Here is a 15,356-nt window from a genome sequence, read left to right on the forward strand (position 1 = left end):
GGGAGCAGGTAGTAGGACATCCCCTAGGGCTCCCAGTATGTGATAGGGGGCAAGCTGGGCTGAGGGAACCCCCTCCCCAGTGCACAAATTTTTGTGCACCGGGCCCCTAGTATATATATAAATAGATATAAGACACAGACAACAGTGTGGTGATGGCCGGAGGAAAAGGCAGTGGGGGCAGGTGGAGGTGGGTGGGGAGGGGCTGGATGGGGACAGAAGTGGACTTTGCTTTGGGCAGTGGCACACAATGCAGTGTGCAGATGTTCTGTTGAGTTGTACACTTGAACCTGTATGGTTTTATGGACCAATGTCACCCCAATAAATTCAATGAAAAATAAATAAATAAAAGGTATATGAGGTTGTCAAGCTACATACTAGTTGGCACCCAAGCAAACAATCTATCATCAAAATTATCTCAAGTATGAGCTATATTGCCCAACATCATCCCTGCACTCTTTTCTTAAATATATTTTTATTGATTTCAGGGAGTAAGGGAAAGGGAGAGAGAGAGAGAGAGAGAGAGAGAGAGAGAGAGAAACATCAATGATGAGAGAGAATCATTGATCAGCTGCCTCCTGCACACACCACACTGGGGATCAAGCCCACAACCCAGACATGTGAACTGTGACCTCCTAGTTCATAGGTTGACATTCAACCACTAAACCATGCCAGCCTGGTATCCCTGCACTCTTAAGTGTATTCATCATGCCAAAGCCAGACCTCAACATGGAGACATGTAAAATATTCATATGTTAAACACACACACACACACACACACACGACTCATTTTATATCTCATTTAGTTTGCTCATTTGTTTACAATAACCAAGATGATAGTGGAAAGAAGATTTGGAACTGGCCCATCCTTACCTGCTCCTATTACAATACAGCCCACACAAACTCACATTCAAAAGGCAAAAAGTTACTTCCCTTACGAGAAAAAAGCGTTGGCTTATTTATTTCCTCACACAGGATGTTTATTAGAGAGAGAGAGAGAGAGAGAGAGAGAGAGAGAGAAATCGATCAGTTGCTTCTTGTATGCACCCAGACTGGGGATCAAACCCACAACCTAGGTATGTACCCTGACCAGGAATCGAACCCACAACCTTTTGCTGCACAAGAAAACACTCCAACCAACCAAGCCACCCAGCTAGAATGGCCTGCTCTTTTAACTAGAGATTTCAGAAACAGCTACTTTATACTCTTGTTTTTTTTCCTAGTCTTCTGGCGTCTAGTTTCTATTTTCTTTATGCCAAAAAACTGTCATCTTTGCATAACAGAGCAAGTATTTGAGGGGGGAACATTTTAATCTCTTCCAGTGAAATTTTATCTGCCTGCCTAACTGCTGGCTGCCATTTATAAGGACTTAGTGTTGTGTTCTCTCCACCTTCATGATAATAGGTGCAAGTTCAGCCTCTGTGGGGACATAAAATCATGGTATTTTAAAATGAGAAGAACCTGAGGGGTCCTCTGAGGCTCTATTAAAAAAGGATTAGCCATGCAGTCCCTTAGACAACCTCATCGTGTGCCTTTAGAATGGAATTCAATTAGGAAAGTTAAATTCACATAGATACACTCACGTTTCCAGGAATATGCCCACCGTATATATTGAGGCAGACCTACAACATTACTTGGTTTATCTTGTGAGAGCTATAATGCAAAGGGATAGCAAACAAAATGAAAATACTGTGGTCATCGAGTCACTAAGAAACCTATAGTGGTTGTTGTGACCAAGGCTGCCCCCACCCCGGGCTTTCTCACTGCTCTTCCTTCTCCCTTCTTCCCCAGGTGTCCAGTGGCTGACCTCCCTTCATCCAGGTCTCTATGCAAATGTTCTCAGAGAACGTTGCCCTGATCATTCCAGGGAAAGCAGGTCCCACCCACCCCATCCCAGCAGATTTCTTCATTCGTTATCAGCTGCCCCCACTACAGAGCAAGTCCATGAAGATGGATGGTTTCCAGTTTTGTTCACTAGCGATATTCCTCGCATCTAGAGCGGCGCCCGGCACATCTAGGTCAATATGGAATGAACAAGGGAATGAAGGAACAGGCAAGCAAAGGAGCACGGGGCCGTGCCTCGGGTAAATGCTGGAGAACGTTCAGAATCTCCTGTGGCCACACGTCTGTGATGGTCTCACGTGTGATGCTCTTACCACGTGAAGAGCTCCCTCCTTTGATCAGTGTGTGCTAGATGCAGTGGGCGCTGAACAGGCTGTGCAGTCCCTCTGGCCCCTATTACTTTATTTATCACAATAAATGATTCACCACCTTCCCTATTTCCTCTAAATAAATAAATAAATAAATAAATAAATAAATATTAAAACCCTGCTATGTGCCAGGCAATGCGTATGATCCAACAAGGGCTTTAGAATCAGAACTAGGATAAGAGTGAGTGGCAAGAGGAAAATGGGAGCCAACTAGGGGCCACATAGTCAAGACGAATCGGGTAAACCAGGCCAGGATGGAGGCACAGGCGTTCAAGGAAGAGTGAACAAAAGACAGAGAGGTGTCAGAACAGCAGAAATGATGAAAGTGTCAGGGAAGAAACTGGCTAAAAGATCAAGAAGGGCAAGAACAGCCCGGCTCATGTGGCTCAGTGGTTGAGTGTTGACCTATGAACCAGGAGGTTTGATTCCCAGTCAGGGCACATGCCCTGCTTACAAGCTCAATTCCCAGTAGGGCCATGCAGGAAACAGCCAATTAATGATTCTCTCTTATCATTGATGCTTCTATCTGTCTCCCTCTCCTTTCTTCTCTAAGGGCAAGAACAATAAAATGGCGTTTGAGTTTCTTGTACAGGGTGAAAGAGAAGTTTTTGCAAAGGTCTAGGCCCTGATTGCTTGTAGCCCAACCAGAAACTATTCTGGGATCATCCCTGCTGATATAGTGCATATAGTGGCCACCACAGTCCATCCTGGTAGTGGCTGCTGGCAGCCCTGTGGGAAGGCTGGACAGCTGCCCCCTGCCCCCAGGCTGTGTGTAAGGGATAGGGTGCTGCCTGTGCAGCCAGACCTGAACACTGTCAGCTAAAGATAAGCCTCACCTGGCAGGCGCAAGAGACTCTCACAACCATGAATCTGAGGATAACCTTGGTAGAGATCATCTGCCTGGTTTAATGTTCTGGTCTGTGAGCAGAGAGGGGCAAGGATCTGATACAGAGTCATTTGGTCTTCCAGGTCCCCTGCGGCTTACCTCGGGGCCTGGACACCTCCAGCCCACAGTTTTATACCTGATTCACGAAGAAATCCACAGTCCTGCCATCCTTCCCATCATTTGCCCATTCCTCTGTTCCTTGCCCTCTCTGGCTCCCTAACACAAGAGCAGAGTTGGAAAAAGACTGCTCACACTGGACTCGTTCCACCCTGACTGGTGCTTCCTGACCGCATCACCAAGCCTAAGGAGAAGCCTTCGGGGACACCGGCACCGAGGAGACCAACTCTAAGGACTGAGGTCGCCGATGTGTTCCCTGGAGCCCTTCACGGGTAAATGCACGTGAGGACCTTGAGAAAACATCAAGTTCCTTCTGTCAGCAAGAACCTTGAGGCTCTGCCCTTCACCCTGCTATCAATCCAAGTATCTTGGTGATGTCATCCCTAGATAAATTCACCCTGATGACACTTGTGTCTTGCCTCTGGACCATAAAGTCAGGATTTAAGAACGATGTGGTGCAGGAAGCTTGGATTTAATTAGGATCGTCTGGAATTTGTCCTTCGTTCACCAACTAAGTTCTGGCTTAATGCCAAGTTCCTTCAAGTAGGGGAACAGGCAGAACCATGTGACTGGCCTGTGGAACACTTGAGTTGACCCTCTGTGCTTCTCCGAGACCATCTGTCTTCAAACAGTTCCCTGGACCGTCTGGCCTCCAGTGGCATTTCATGACTCAGACTGTCCCAGGGACTGAGCTACTTCCTCAGTGACCAACAGGCTGGTGGCCCTTGTCATAGCGCCTGGTCGCGGGTACTCTGTGTCCTTCCAGATCACGTTGAGGTCACTTTTTCTACAACACCCTTCTGACCACCCCACCCTTAGCTCTGGCACCTACCAGGCACTCACGCCCACGTACACAATACTATCACTGTACGGCTCACATGGCCATTTAATTCCTTCAGTGGCTTTCTCCCCTCCTGGACTTTGACCTTTACAAAGGTGGGGACAATAATTTATGCCGCATGTTATCCATAGTTCCCACGCAGTGCTCAGTATCTTTATTGCTCTTTCTGATAACACATGTACTACAAGGCAAAAGGAAATTCAAACCTTATGGAAAGACAAAGGCAGTGAAACTTCCCCAGAATCTGTCACAGATAACCACAGCCATTGGTGCATATTCCATCAACAATTTGTATATAAGTACATCTGTAAATTATTAATGTTATCATGTCAAATTTTATCATTTTCCAGAAAGATAGAATCGTTGCCTACATGCTTTGAGAGCTTGCTTACTGCTAAGCCACATAAGACAGAAGCGCGCTTCCTTGATGCAGCGCATGGCTCGGCCTTGCTCATGTTAACAGCTGCCTGGCCCTCCTCTATGCAAACACCACCAACATAAACTTTTTGTGTGTGTATCTCTGTGTCCACGAAGGAGTGTGTTTCTGGGATAAATTCTAGAAGTTGAAATGCTGGGTCCTTCTAGACTTCCTTTCCCTCTGCAGAGAACTGGTGCAGTGCCTGTAACCATCGGTGCCCCGGAAATAGTCTTGGAAGGACCACACAATGGAGATCAATCAAATTTCTGGGGTTCTTAACCAAGTAGCTTTTGGAAACTGGCCGCCTGTATTGTACTGGGCCCCTCACTTAAGGCCAAGTACAATAAACTCCTCGCCACTGGGCTGCAGGCAAGGATCACGTCTTAGTTGTGTTTGTTCAAGTTACCAAATGTTTTCTGAGTTTGCCCTAGGCTAGCAGCAGGGAATAGAATTATCAGCGGTAACTTCTGGTAAAACACTGGTGACTCCTGATGAAATGCTAAGCATTCTTTCTGAGCTACTTTCCCTTTATGTCTCGTCTGCCAAGGAGTTCAGCGCTCCATGCTGATGAGAATTCTCTTTGGCCTCAGATTCCCACCCTATGCAGTTGTCCTTCTTAGTATTCCACTGAATGGCTTTGTTACATTTTTGTTTACCCGTATGTCTACAGTCCTATTATATATGCAATTCTCTTATTGTAAACTACCTCAAATTCATGTTGAGTGTCATAGCAATAACTAATTTATAAAGGATTTACACGTGTTATTTTATTGGATTTTTTTCAAAGCTATAATGAAAGTACAACAGGGATTATTTTCAGTAAACTGAGGATCAGGAAGACTAGGTGACTCACATAAGACAACACAGCCAGGGAAACAACAATTTGAGACTCTAACTGGGACTCAGGATTTTATAACTGGAAAAAAAAAAAAGAAAAGAAAATGAACTATACACTGAGTCATATGAATACCTGTCTCCTCCCTCCCCCTTTACAGGTAAGTACACTCACCTTTTCTCACCAGGGCACCCACATTCTCGAGGTAAACAAATAAGAATTTCTTTAGGGGGGAGTGGGCAGGGGATAGGGGAAGCAGAATCTTGCTTCTCTATCAAGCATGTAATAAGATTAGCATTGATACCAGCCCACCACCTCCATACATGTCACTGACTTCAACCTTGATTTCTTATTTGCTCCACAATGCTGCTATTTCTCTATTATCTCTTATGATTCCTGCCTAATTCTTCCAGAAATGTTAAATCTGAAGACAGGAGGAATGGGGAATAATGGAGGTTGGCAGAAGAGAGAGGCCCCTTTCTTGTCTATTTTGAAAGAGAGTGGAGGACTGTGCTTTTTACGCTGTTGCAAAACGAGTAGAACTATGAGGTCCATTTCCCAATTTCTGTAGCAATTTCGGGTCATTTTGAAGTTCTATTAGAGTTCCCGCAGTTATAGCATTTTCCTCCCGGGAGAGCTTGGGAGGCATGGACCTGCCACCCTTCCCAGCAACACCTACTTATGAGCTGCCTCCTGGCCATTGCACAGGCTGGTTTCTTTGGTTTCTTTTTTTATTACTCTTTAATTTGTTATTGATTAATGTTTAGAAAGAGAGCATGAGAGAGAAAAAGAGAAAGAGATTTGTGTTCCACGTATTTATGCATCCATTGGTTGATTCTTGACCTGGGATTAAACCCACATCCTTGGTGTATTGGGACAGTGCTCTAGCCAACTGAGCTGCCCGGCCAGGGCTTCACGGACTAGTTTCTATTGATTTCCCCACAACCTCTGTGTACCTGACTCAGGGCCTTACCCTGCTCATCCTGGCGTCATTCATCTCCTTCCCTGCAGCTTGCTCACCTGCTCTCCAGTGGTTTTTGGAAGCCATGGATCATGCTTTAGCCGAGACCTTCAGGTGTGTCTCCCTATCCATTCCCTAGCCAATGACAAGCCCTGGTACCACGTCCTTGTGACCATTGCCTGCTGCCCCAGCTCTATGACACTAGTATCTGAGGGTGATGGTTAATTGTATGTGTTAGCTTGACTGTGCCAAGGGATGCCCAGATGCCAGTAAAACTTTATTTCTGGGTATGTCTCTGAGGGTGTGTCCAGAAGAGATTAGTATTTGAATCAGTGGACCGAATAAAGAAGTTTGTTCTTTCTCTCTCTCTCTCTCTCTCTCTCTCCCCTCTCTCTCTCTCTCTCTTCAGACTGAAACCAGACTTGCACCTGGGCCCCCGATTCTCAGGCCTTCAGAATTGGATTGAATTACACCACCTTTCCTGCACTCCACATTGCAGAGGGCATGTGGTGGGACTTCTTGGCCTTCATAACCACCTGAGCCAATTCCTAAAATAAATATCCGCAGGTGTGTCTACATCTAGATCTACAACCCCCCTTATCTGCAGTTTGCTTTCTGTAGTTTCAGGCATCCATTGGGGGTCTTGGAACAGGTCCCCCTTAGATAAGGGGGGACTATTGTGTCTCTATCTGGATCTATGTCCTATTGGTTCTGTCTCCTTGCAGGACGCTGGCTAGCATACTGACTGACCACAGGAGAAGTGGGTAAGAACAATGCCAAAAGACCTCCACTTCGAAGGGTTCCAGACGCCCGTTATTCAAAGTCCAAGCTGGTGGAACAAGCGTTTGGCACTTTGAGAATCCTGCATAGCAGTTGGAGTGGTCATGTTCTTTAAGCAAGAGATACTCGAAAAAAATCTGTGCTAGCAAATGGTGAAATTCCAAGAGTGTCTCTCTCCAGGGCAGATCTGTGTTCTGAATGCCAGTCCTGCATGTTCCCTGCCTTCTTGGAAATGCCAGTTGGACAAGACATAGGCAGCTTCAACTTCACACGTGCAAAACCGAACCAGCCACCTTCTCCATCCCCAACCCTCTCCAGGTTCCTCAGCTCAGAACACAGCGCTTCTCTGTGGTCAGAGAGGAACTGCTCGCGTCATCCTGGCACCTCCTTCCTCTGCGCCAACAATTTTACCTCCTGGATATTTCTCCAATATATTCACTACGTCCCAACTTCACTCCCATCACCCCTTTCAAACCACCATGATCTCTTGACAAGGCTATTCCTGCAGCCTCTTGGCTGGTCTTGCTGCTCTTCACCCTTCAATCAGTTTCAACATCAGCGTGAGCTTTTAAGAACACAACCCATTGCAAAAGCAATCCAATGGCTTTCTCATGCTCTTAGAATCACACACACAGATTTGGCTTTGGCCTAGAGAGGCCTGCATAGGTCTGACCCCTTCAAGTCTCTCCCATCTCCTCTCTCACCATTCTACACCATATTGTCCCTGGGACAATATGCCTAAATGCACCATGACCTTCCCTGCCCACAGCTTTTGCACATGCTGCTTGTTGATACCTGCCTGGATACACATAAAATTTGTTCAAATAAAACCATCTGAAGAAAAGGCATCATTTATAAATAAGAACTATGTACAGAAAACTCTACTCACTGCGGCAAACCCCCTTTTTCCGGGATGTCCAATAACTGGAATGAGCAAAGAACAAGTCATCCCTAGTGTTTATTTCACTTTTTGTGTGACAATCTTTTTAATATTTTTTTCCTCTTTCCAAAAACTGCACAGGTCCCTCGGGGATATTAAAGATTTTCAAAATCTCTGGCAGAACCAGGGTAGTTCTCAACTCCATATTTCTGGTGCAACATCCAATCTGTCCGCTGGAAATGAGAAATGCCCAAATGCAGCTACCAAACTGGAAAGTCTGCGCAGCGGGGTTCAGCACAGGCACCCCTCACAGGAGTCCACTGTCTCCGGGGTTCAGGGTAATGAGACCACATGACAAACACATCATTTCACAAACAGCACCCCCACCACAGCCAACACCTGGCAGACCAAACACTTATCCCTACTACAAAGCTGCTACTCAAACTAGTTTTTCAACCACCTGTACGTATCTACAGTGGTGGCTCCTTTTACCTGCTGCGGATCAAAGAATGAGGGTTTTTGGAAGCATCTAAAAGACAGCTGGTGTATAACTGGAAGACCGAGCTGAGCAGCCCCATTTTTTGGTTTGTAGTAACAACCGGAAGACCGAGCTGAGCAGCCCCATTTTTTGGTTTGTAAAAAATCTGCTGCATATTATCAAGGGCGTAGCAGGTCTCATATCTCATATGGCATTTCTACAGGCTTCTCCCAAAGAGGACCCTGTCCACAGGCACTTTCCAAAAACTACGTTTTCCACCCCAGTGTGGGCTGCGGATCCCTGCACTGGAATGACAGGGCTGGGAGATTGCTGAATGCGGATTTCTGAGCCCCATCCTGAATCTAGAAGGACATTCAACTGAATCCACTGGAGGAGAATAAAGAGGGAGCCTGACAAAGCCTCTGACAAGAACTAAAGGAGAGGAGGAGCCGGTGCAGGAGGAGCAGGAGGCAGCATGCTGGAGCAGGGCTAGAACGCAGGAGACAGGCATGGGGACAGCCTCCAGGACTAGACAGGAGGCCTGTGCAGGGGCCTGGGGTGGAGGAGACCAGACCAGATGGGGGAGGGAGCCTGGCAATGGGGAGCTGCTGCAGACTCTGACGTGGGTGCATGCCCTGGTGATGTGTGGTTTGTAGAGACTGCTCTGATGCTGTGAGAAGACATTGGGAGGGACAAGAGAGGGAATCAGAAGACATTTGCATTTGGACTAGCTTGGTAAAAGTGGAAATGGAGAGATGTGCAACTTCGAAATAAAAGGTAGAAAAAATACAAGCTCGTGGCTGAAGGCCAGAGTCAGCCAGGGGAGAAGGGATCTGGGATGAAAGCCAGATTGCAACATCTGCAGGGTGGAGGGCAGTGCCACCTGCTTGGACGGGCCAGGCTGGGGAATAACCGGGGACTCAGGAGATCACACTTGGACATGTTCAGTGGGGTGTGACTTACCTGTGAAATAAAGATAATTCCACCGGCCTGATGTTTTGTGATGAGTGGAGATAAATATGCAAAGTACTTCAAGAAATATAGTAGGAGCTCAATAATAATAATATTATTACTAGAGGCCCGGTGCACGAAATTCATGCATGGCGGGCAGGGGGGTGTTCCTCAGCCCGGCCTGCACCCTTCACAATCCAGGACCCCTCGAGGGATGTCTGACTGCTGGTTTAGGCCCGATCTCACAAGAATTCCTGTGGGATTGGGCCTAAACTGGCAGTCAGACATCCCTATCACACTATCACAATCCGGGACCGCTGGCTCCTAACCACTTGCCTGCCTGCCAGCCTGCCTGATCGCCCCTAACCGCCTCTGCCTCTGCCCCTGCCCACCATGGCGGCCACCTCTGCCTCAGCCCCTGCCACCAGAGCTTCGTCCAAAAGGTTGTCTGAAAGGACGTCTGGAAGGTCGTTCAGCTGTCTGGTCTAATTAGCATATTATGCTTTTATTATTATAGATTTACCAAATATCAGAATATTTGTTGGTACACTAAACACGTTTAAACGAGTATTTCTTCTTTTTTTCCTCCTAAAAACAGCATTTCTTGATGCTGGACTGGATGATGCCCATCACAAGAGCTCAACCTCAAAGATCTTACACCGGGATTTTCTCTGTGCCTAACTCTGATGCCAATTGCCAGACACTGCATACTTGATCCACTCTGCTCTGCTTTATTGAGAGGAAACACCTGGAACATGAGAATTGTGTCCCCCAGCACTGTGTGTGAATGAGATTAGTAAATTCCAACCTTGTAGCCAGTGCATTTTCCCCTCTTTGTCTCACCTCTGCATTTCTCCAGCCCAGGAGTCTCCTCACCATTTCCCAGTACAGACCCAACCCCCACAATTTCGCCACCCCTGAGAGTCAAGCACGTGTCACAAAGAAAATGCATCTCACCCTTAAAAATCAGTGAGTCAAAGGAGACCCCCTGCTGGTGAGAGGGTGATGGCCGGGGAAATGGAATCGCTGACGTGCATTTTAAATGACTTAATATGATCAAGAACACCACCCAGTTTGCACCAGGAGAATTCTGATGAGCTCCGAGGAATTAAGTGATTCCAACAATGTTTGCTGGAAGAATCTGAAGTCATTGGGGAGCAAGCAAAATATCACTTTGAGTAAACTATTCCCTGACCTCAAGACAGCTCAGCCTCTGGCACCATTCAACCGCTGGCTCCTAACCACTCACCTGCCTGCCAGCCTGCCTGATTGCCCCTAACCGCCTCTGCCTCTGCCCCTGCCCACCATGGCAGCTGCCTCTGCCTCGGCCCCTGCCACCAGGGCTTCGTCCGAAAGGTTGTCTGAAAGGAGTCTGGAAGGTCGTTCGGCTGTCCAGTCTAATTAGCATATTATGCTTTTATTGTTATACATTTATCAAACATCAGAATATTTGTTGGTACACTGAACATGTTTAAGCGAGCATTTCTTCTTTTTTTCCTCCTAAAAACAGCATTTCTTGATGCTGGACTGGATGATGCCCATCACAAGAGCTCAACCTCAAAGATCTTACACCGGGATTTTCTCTGTGCCTAACTCTGATGCCAATTGCCAGACACTGCATACTTGATCCACTCTGCTCTGCTTTATTGAGAGGAAACACCTGGAACATGAGAATTGTGTCCCCCAGCACTGTGTGTGAATGAGATTAGTAAATTCCAACCTTGTAGCCAGTGCATTTTCCCCTCTTTGTCTCACCTCTGCATTTCTCCAGCCCAGGAGTCTCCTCACCATTTCCCAGTACAGACCCAACCCCCACAATTTCGCCACCCCTGAGAGTCAAGCACGTGTCACAAAGAAAATGCATCTCACCCTTAAAAATCAGTGAGTCAAAGGAGACCCCCTGCTGGTGAGAGGAAGGGGGTGATGGCCGGGGAAATGGAATCACTGACGTGCATTTTAAATGACTTAATATGATCAAGAACACCACCCAGTTTGCACCAGGAGAATTCTGATGAGCTCCGAGGAATTAAGTGATTCCAACAATGTTTGCTGGAAGAATCTGAAGTCATTGGGGAGCAAGCAAAATATCACTTTGAGTAAACTATTCCCTGACCTCAAGACAGCTCAGCCTCTGGCACCATTCACTGTGGGCTGGGGGGCAGGGGGACCTTGACCTCAGAAGTATTACTGCCAGGCAAGCAGGGAATGACTGGCTGAGGGACAAGGAAATCCGGAAAAAGAAAGCCACTCAGTAGCTCCAAAGCACCTAGGAAACAAAGACAGGAGTTCATCACAGCAGCCTCAGCAAGGAACAAGCCAGCCTGTTTGTTTCAGGACCACAAGCAGAGGGGGTGAGGGCCAGAGTGAAAGCCTGTGGGACTCTCAGGAGGTGGGGAGCTCAACCTGCAGGGGGCAGCATTCCTAACCAGGAGCCAGTCATCACCATCCAGCCTGAACACTGGGTGCAGCAGGGGAGGGGCGAAGGGCAGAGAGCAGACTGAGCCAGGCAGTGTCTATTCTGATGGAACCAGACTCCCCAGCTCACCAGGAAGACTAGCTGCTCGCCGGCCTCTCTGATCAGGGAGAAAGAAGGTGATCATCAGGCTCAGAAACATTCAGTGTTACTAGAACTGGTACAAATGTCAGTCTGCAGCTGCAGTCACAGGTCAAAGAAAGGGGAGGCACTCCCATCATCCTCTCTTCAAAACTTCCTCCAAAGGGCACTGAATGCAGCCCTGGGTCCACAGTGCTGTGTTACCGGCACCATGCTAGACAGAAGGGTGTCAATCCCATCTATAAATTATCTCCCGCATAAGCCATTCAAACATTCAAGGACTTTGATGATCCTGTCGAGAGCACCACTGAGGGAGGAGGCCAGCCCTCGGAGGGACGGGGGAGCAAGCCTTTCCGTCGCACAGCCTGTACCGAAGGAGCAGGATTCGTTTGTGCCTTCTAAAATGAAATTTGAAAGAAGCAAGGGTTGAGGAGTTTTTAATTTATGTTTCATTTTATTTTTGAGACACAGCAGGATGTAATCAGCTTAGGAGTTCAATAGAGACATCCGTCTGCTTCTACCTGAGACCTCCCAGCTTGCTCTGCACAGCAGAGTGCTTTTTAATAAAGCAAGAGGAGAGATACACAAACATGCACACCCAGAAGGGAAAGTGGGGCCAGCGCAGGGCCCTGCTGAACCTCCCCTCCATCCCTGACTCCCCGGCACCCAGACTAGAGGCCTTGTTTCTCCTATAGGTGAGAACCAAGGGCCTGCTTGCAGCCAAACTTCATCTAACTGTCATGGCAGCTGGGGGGGGGCAGGGAGGGGAGGGGGGAAACAGCTTCTAGAAAGAAGAAAAAGTCCTCAAGATTGGGGTCTCCTCCAGAACTGCCCTGGTTACGGATTCTCAATGCTGCTGCCACTTTTGGACACAAAAGACCTGGAAGAAGCGTTCAGTCGGTCAGTCAATGGGTGTTTAGTGAGCACCTGCTCTGCGACAAGCCCTTGGCTAAATGATAAAGAGATAAAACATGACAGACACAAGTTACATGCAAGTCAGAGAGGAGAACTAGAACCAACAAGCACACAAATGAGCAAGGGAAATGGAGAAAAGGTTAAGGGCTGCGAAAAAGACAAGCGGGGTGATGTAAGATAGGGTCACTGTGGAGGGGGGGCCACTTGCCACAATAGTCAGGGAGGGCCACTCTGACAGGACACTTGACACTTGGGTCATAACCTGGAGGCTATGAAGAAGGCAGCTTTCGGCACAGGGAGCAGAAAATGCCGCATCGGCCCCAGCATGCCTTGCGATGACGCCAGCCCCAGCCATGCCGGGTGCAAAGAGAAAACAGATAGACGTAAGGCATTGTGGACCAGGCAGCTAGCTCTGCCTCCCCCACTTGCCGGACAGTGTGCACACATGTGCCTGTGTGTTTATGTGTAAGATATCCCCCGTTCCTTCCACGCTGCAGCTGCCAGTCTGGCTTTACTTAGCAAACCCAAAGCAGACCCAGAGCATGGAAATACCGGGTTAACATGTCAACCCAGTTCACAGGCCATGGGAAACGATCCTGCGCCGACATCAGGGCTTTCTGTCCTTCACTCTGAGTGAAACATCACCGGCTCCCCGTCTGCATTATTAGGGAGACCCATGGGGAGCAAGGCACCTTTCCCTCCCATCATGGAGAGCAGACGCATTCCCGCACATTTCTCCAGGAGCCTGGATTTTTGCTGGGTCACTGCGCCCCATTAGGGTTGCTATGGTTACGCCAGGCCTGGGTTACCTGGACTTTTTTTGATTTTTATGCTATTGTTTGTTTGGGGAGAAGAGGGTTTCTTATTTTTTTTGTTTGTTTTTCTTTTAAAACATTTTTTACTTGTCTGTTCGTTGCTTTTATTTACCTGGAGTTTTGCTTGCTGGACGCAGGGGCCACAGCTGCTTTGCTGCTTCTGTAATTTGCCAGGAAAGTGGCAGAGAGGTTCTAAAGGTAGAAATGCTACACAAGACCCCCGAATTTGGAAAGATTCCGGGGGGAGGGGCACTCCAGCCACCTGGCAAACTCAGGCTCTTTCCTAAACCCACTAGCCTGCACGCTTCAGCAGGGCAGGCCCCAGTCCGACACATCTCCGCCTCCCCGGCACCTCAGGGTCAAGCCACACAACACCAACCCCTACATAATCTGAAGGAGATTCAGAGGCAGGGCTACTCCGAGGTGAGCAATGGGGCTCCGTCCCCTGTCTTCCTGCAAGACATTCAGGAAAATCAACTCACCAAGGGAGGGAGGGCTCCTGGAGAGAATGGGCATGGCAGTTACCCTGGGCAATGCGTGCGCAGGGCCAGAAAAGATGGTCGGAAAGGCCCCAGGCCCCTATATTACACATGAGCGCATCCTGGGCCCTGCCCTCACGTAGTTTGCAATCCAAATGAGGAAACCAAGCAGGGAGACTCTACCTTAATCTAAATATTAACCTTCAGAGTCTAAGCCTTAACCACCAGAGCTGGTATTTCATCCCCACGCCACGCTTGCTCCCACACCCACCACCCACGACACAGGTCAGTAACAGTCTTGTCACTCTTTCTCCTTTGGGCCCAGGTAAGGCAGCCCCTACCACTCAGGTGAGGTTTGAAATGAGACCTATTTCCCCGGCTTGATGTCATCTGCAAACTTGAAGATTTTAGACCCCCTCCCCCCCACACCCCTCTCCCTACACACACACAGTTGAAATATACCTATTCTCTCATCTCCACAGACATAAGCCAACTTTCCCCTAGGGAATGGGATTTGCCTCCCAGGTACCACTGACGGTGAAACAGGCACCCACCCACCCATCTCACTCTGCCAACATCAGAGTGTGACCCAGCCCTTCAACTGGCCGACCGACAGGCAGTCCTGCTTCTGGAGGAGGGCTGGCCCAGAGCAACCGTCTGACAAACACTGTGCATGTGCAGCGATGGAAGCGAGACTTCCTGGCCACACCGCACCTGTCAGCATGTCCATCTCTGAATGTCAGCCAGGAGACACTCACTTACCACTGCTGCTCTGAGGGTCAAGCTCCGGAAATGTGATCAGCCCTCCATGTTCTGTGAAGGCACAGCTCACCATCCAGAAAATCAAGGCCTCCAAAGGAAACAGAAAATTCTGGTCTTTAAAGAGTAAAACCGACTCCCTCCCCTCGTGTCCCCAGGAGACTCTCATAAAGTCAATCTTCTCATCGAAGCACAAGTTCCACATCATTTCTAATTGCCTTAATGGGGGAAAGCACCCCATGGACCCTTCCAGGCCTCTCTCTTCAGTCTTGAGAAAATACATTTGATTAATAATCATGTAATTACATTTCCAGTTCAATGACCACGATCAGTGGGTGAGGCGACCTAGGAGCTTCTAAGATTGAAGTACGTCGCTAACTCAGACAAGCAGCGGCGTTGGTAAAAGGGGTGTCATTGTGAGTATTGCAATCACCCTGGTGTGAAAGTATTGGAGTCCAAATCATCTTCAGACCTTTTCTA

General features: G+C 48.1%; 1 long non-coding RNA gene across 1 annotated transcript in view; it reads right to left on the reverse strand.

Moving 5' to 3' along the window:
* Window positions 1-14,964, reverse strand: part of LOC102249751 — a 192,357-nt gene extending 177,393 nt beyond the window's left edge. Inside the window, exon 1 of the long non-coding RNA XR_001363759.1 lies at window positions 14,880-14,964. This is a non-coding gene — a long non-coding RNA (uncharacterized LOC102249751). The remainder of the gene's footprint in view (window positions 1-14,879) is intronic.
* Between the last annotated feature and the right edge of the window lie 392 nt (window positions 14,965-15,356).

This window comes from Myotis brandtii, unplaced genomic scaffold (assembly GCF_000412655.1).
Source record: "Myotis brandtii unplaced genomic scaffold, ASM41265v1 scaffold441, whole genome shotgun sequence".
In the NCBI taxonomy this organism is placed as follows: domain Eukaryota; kingdom Metazoa; phylum Chordata; class Mammalia; order Chiroptera; family Vespertilionidae; genus Myotis; species Myotis brandtii.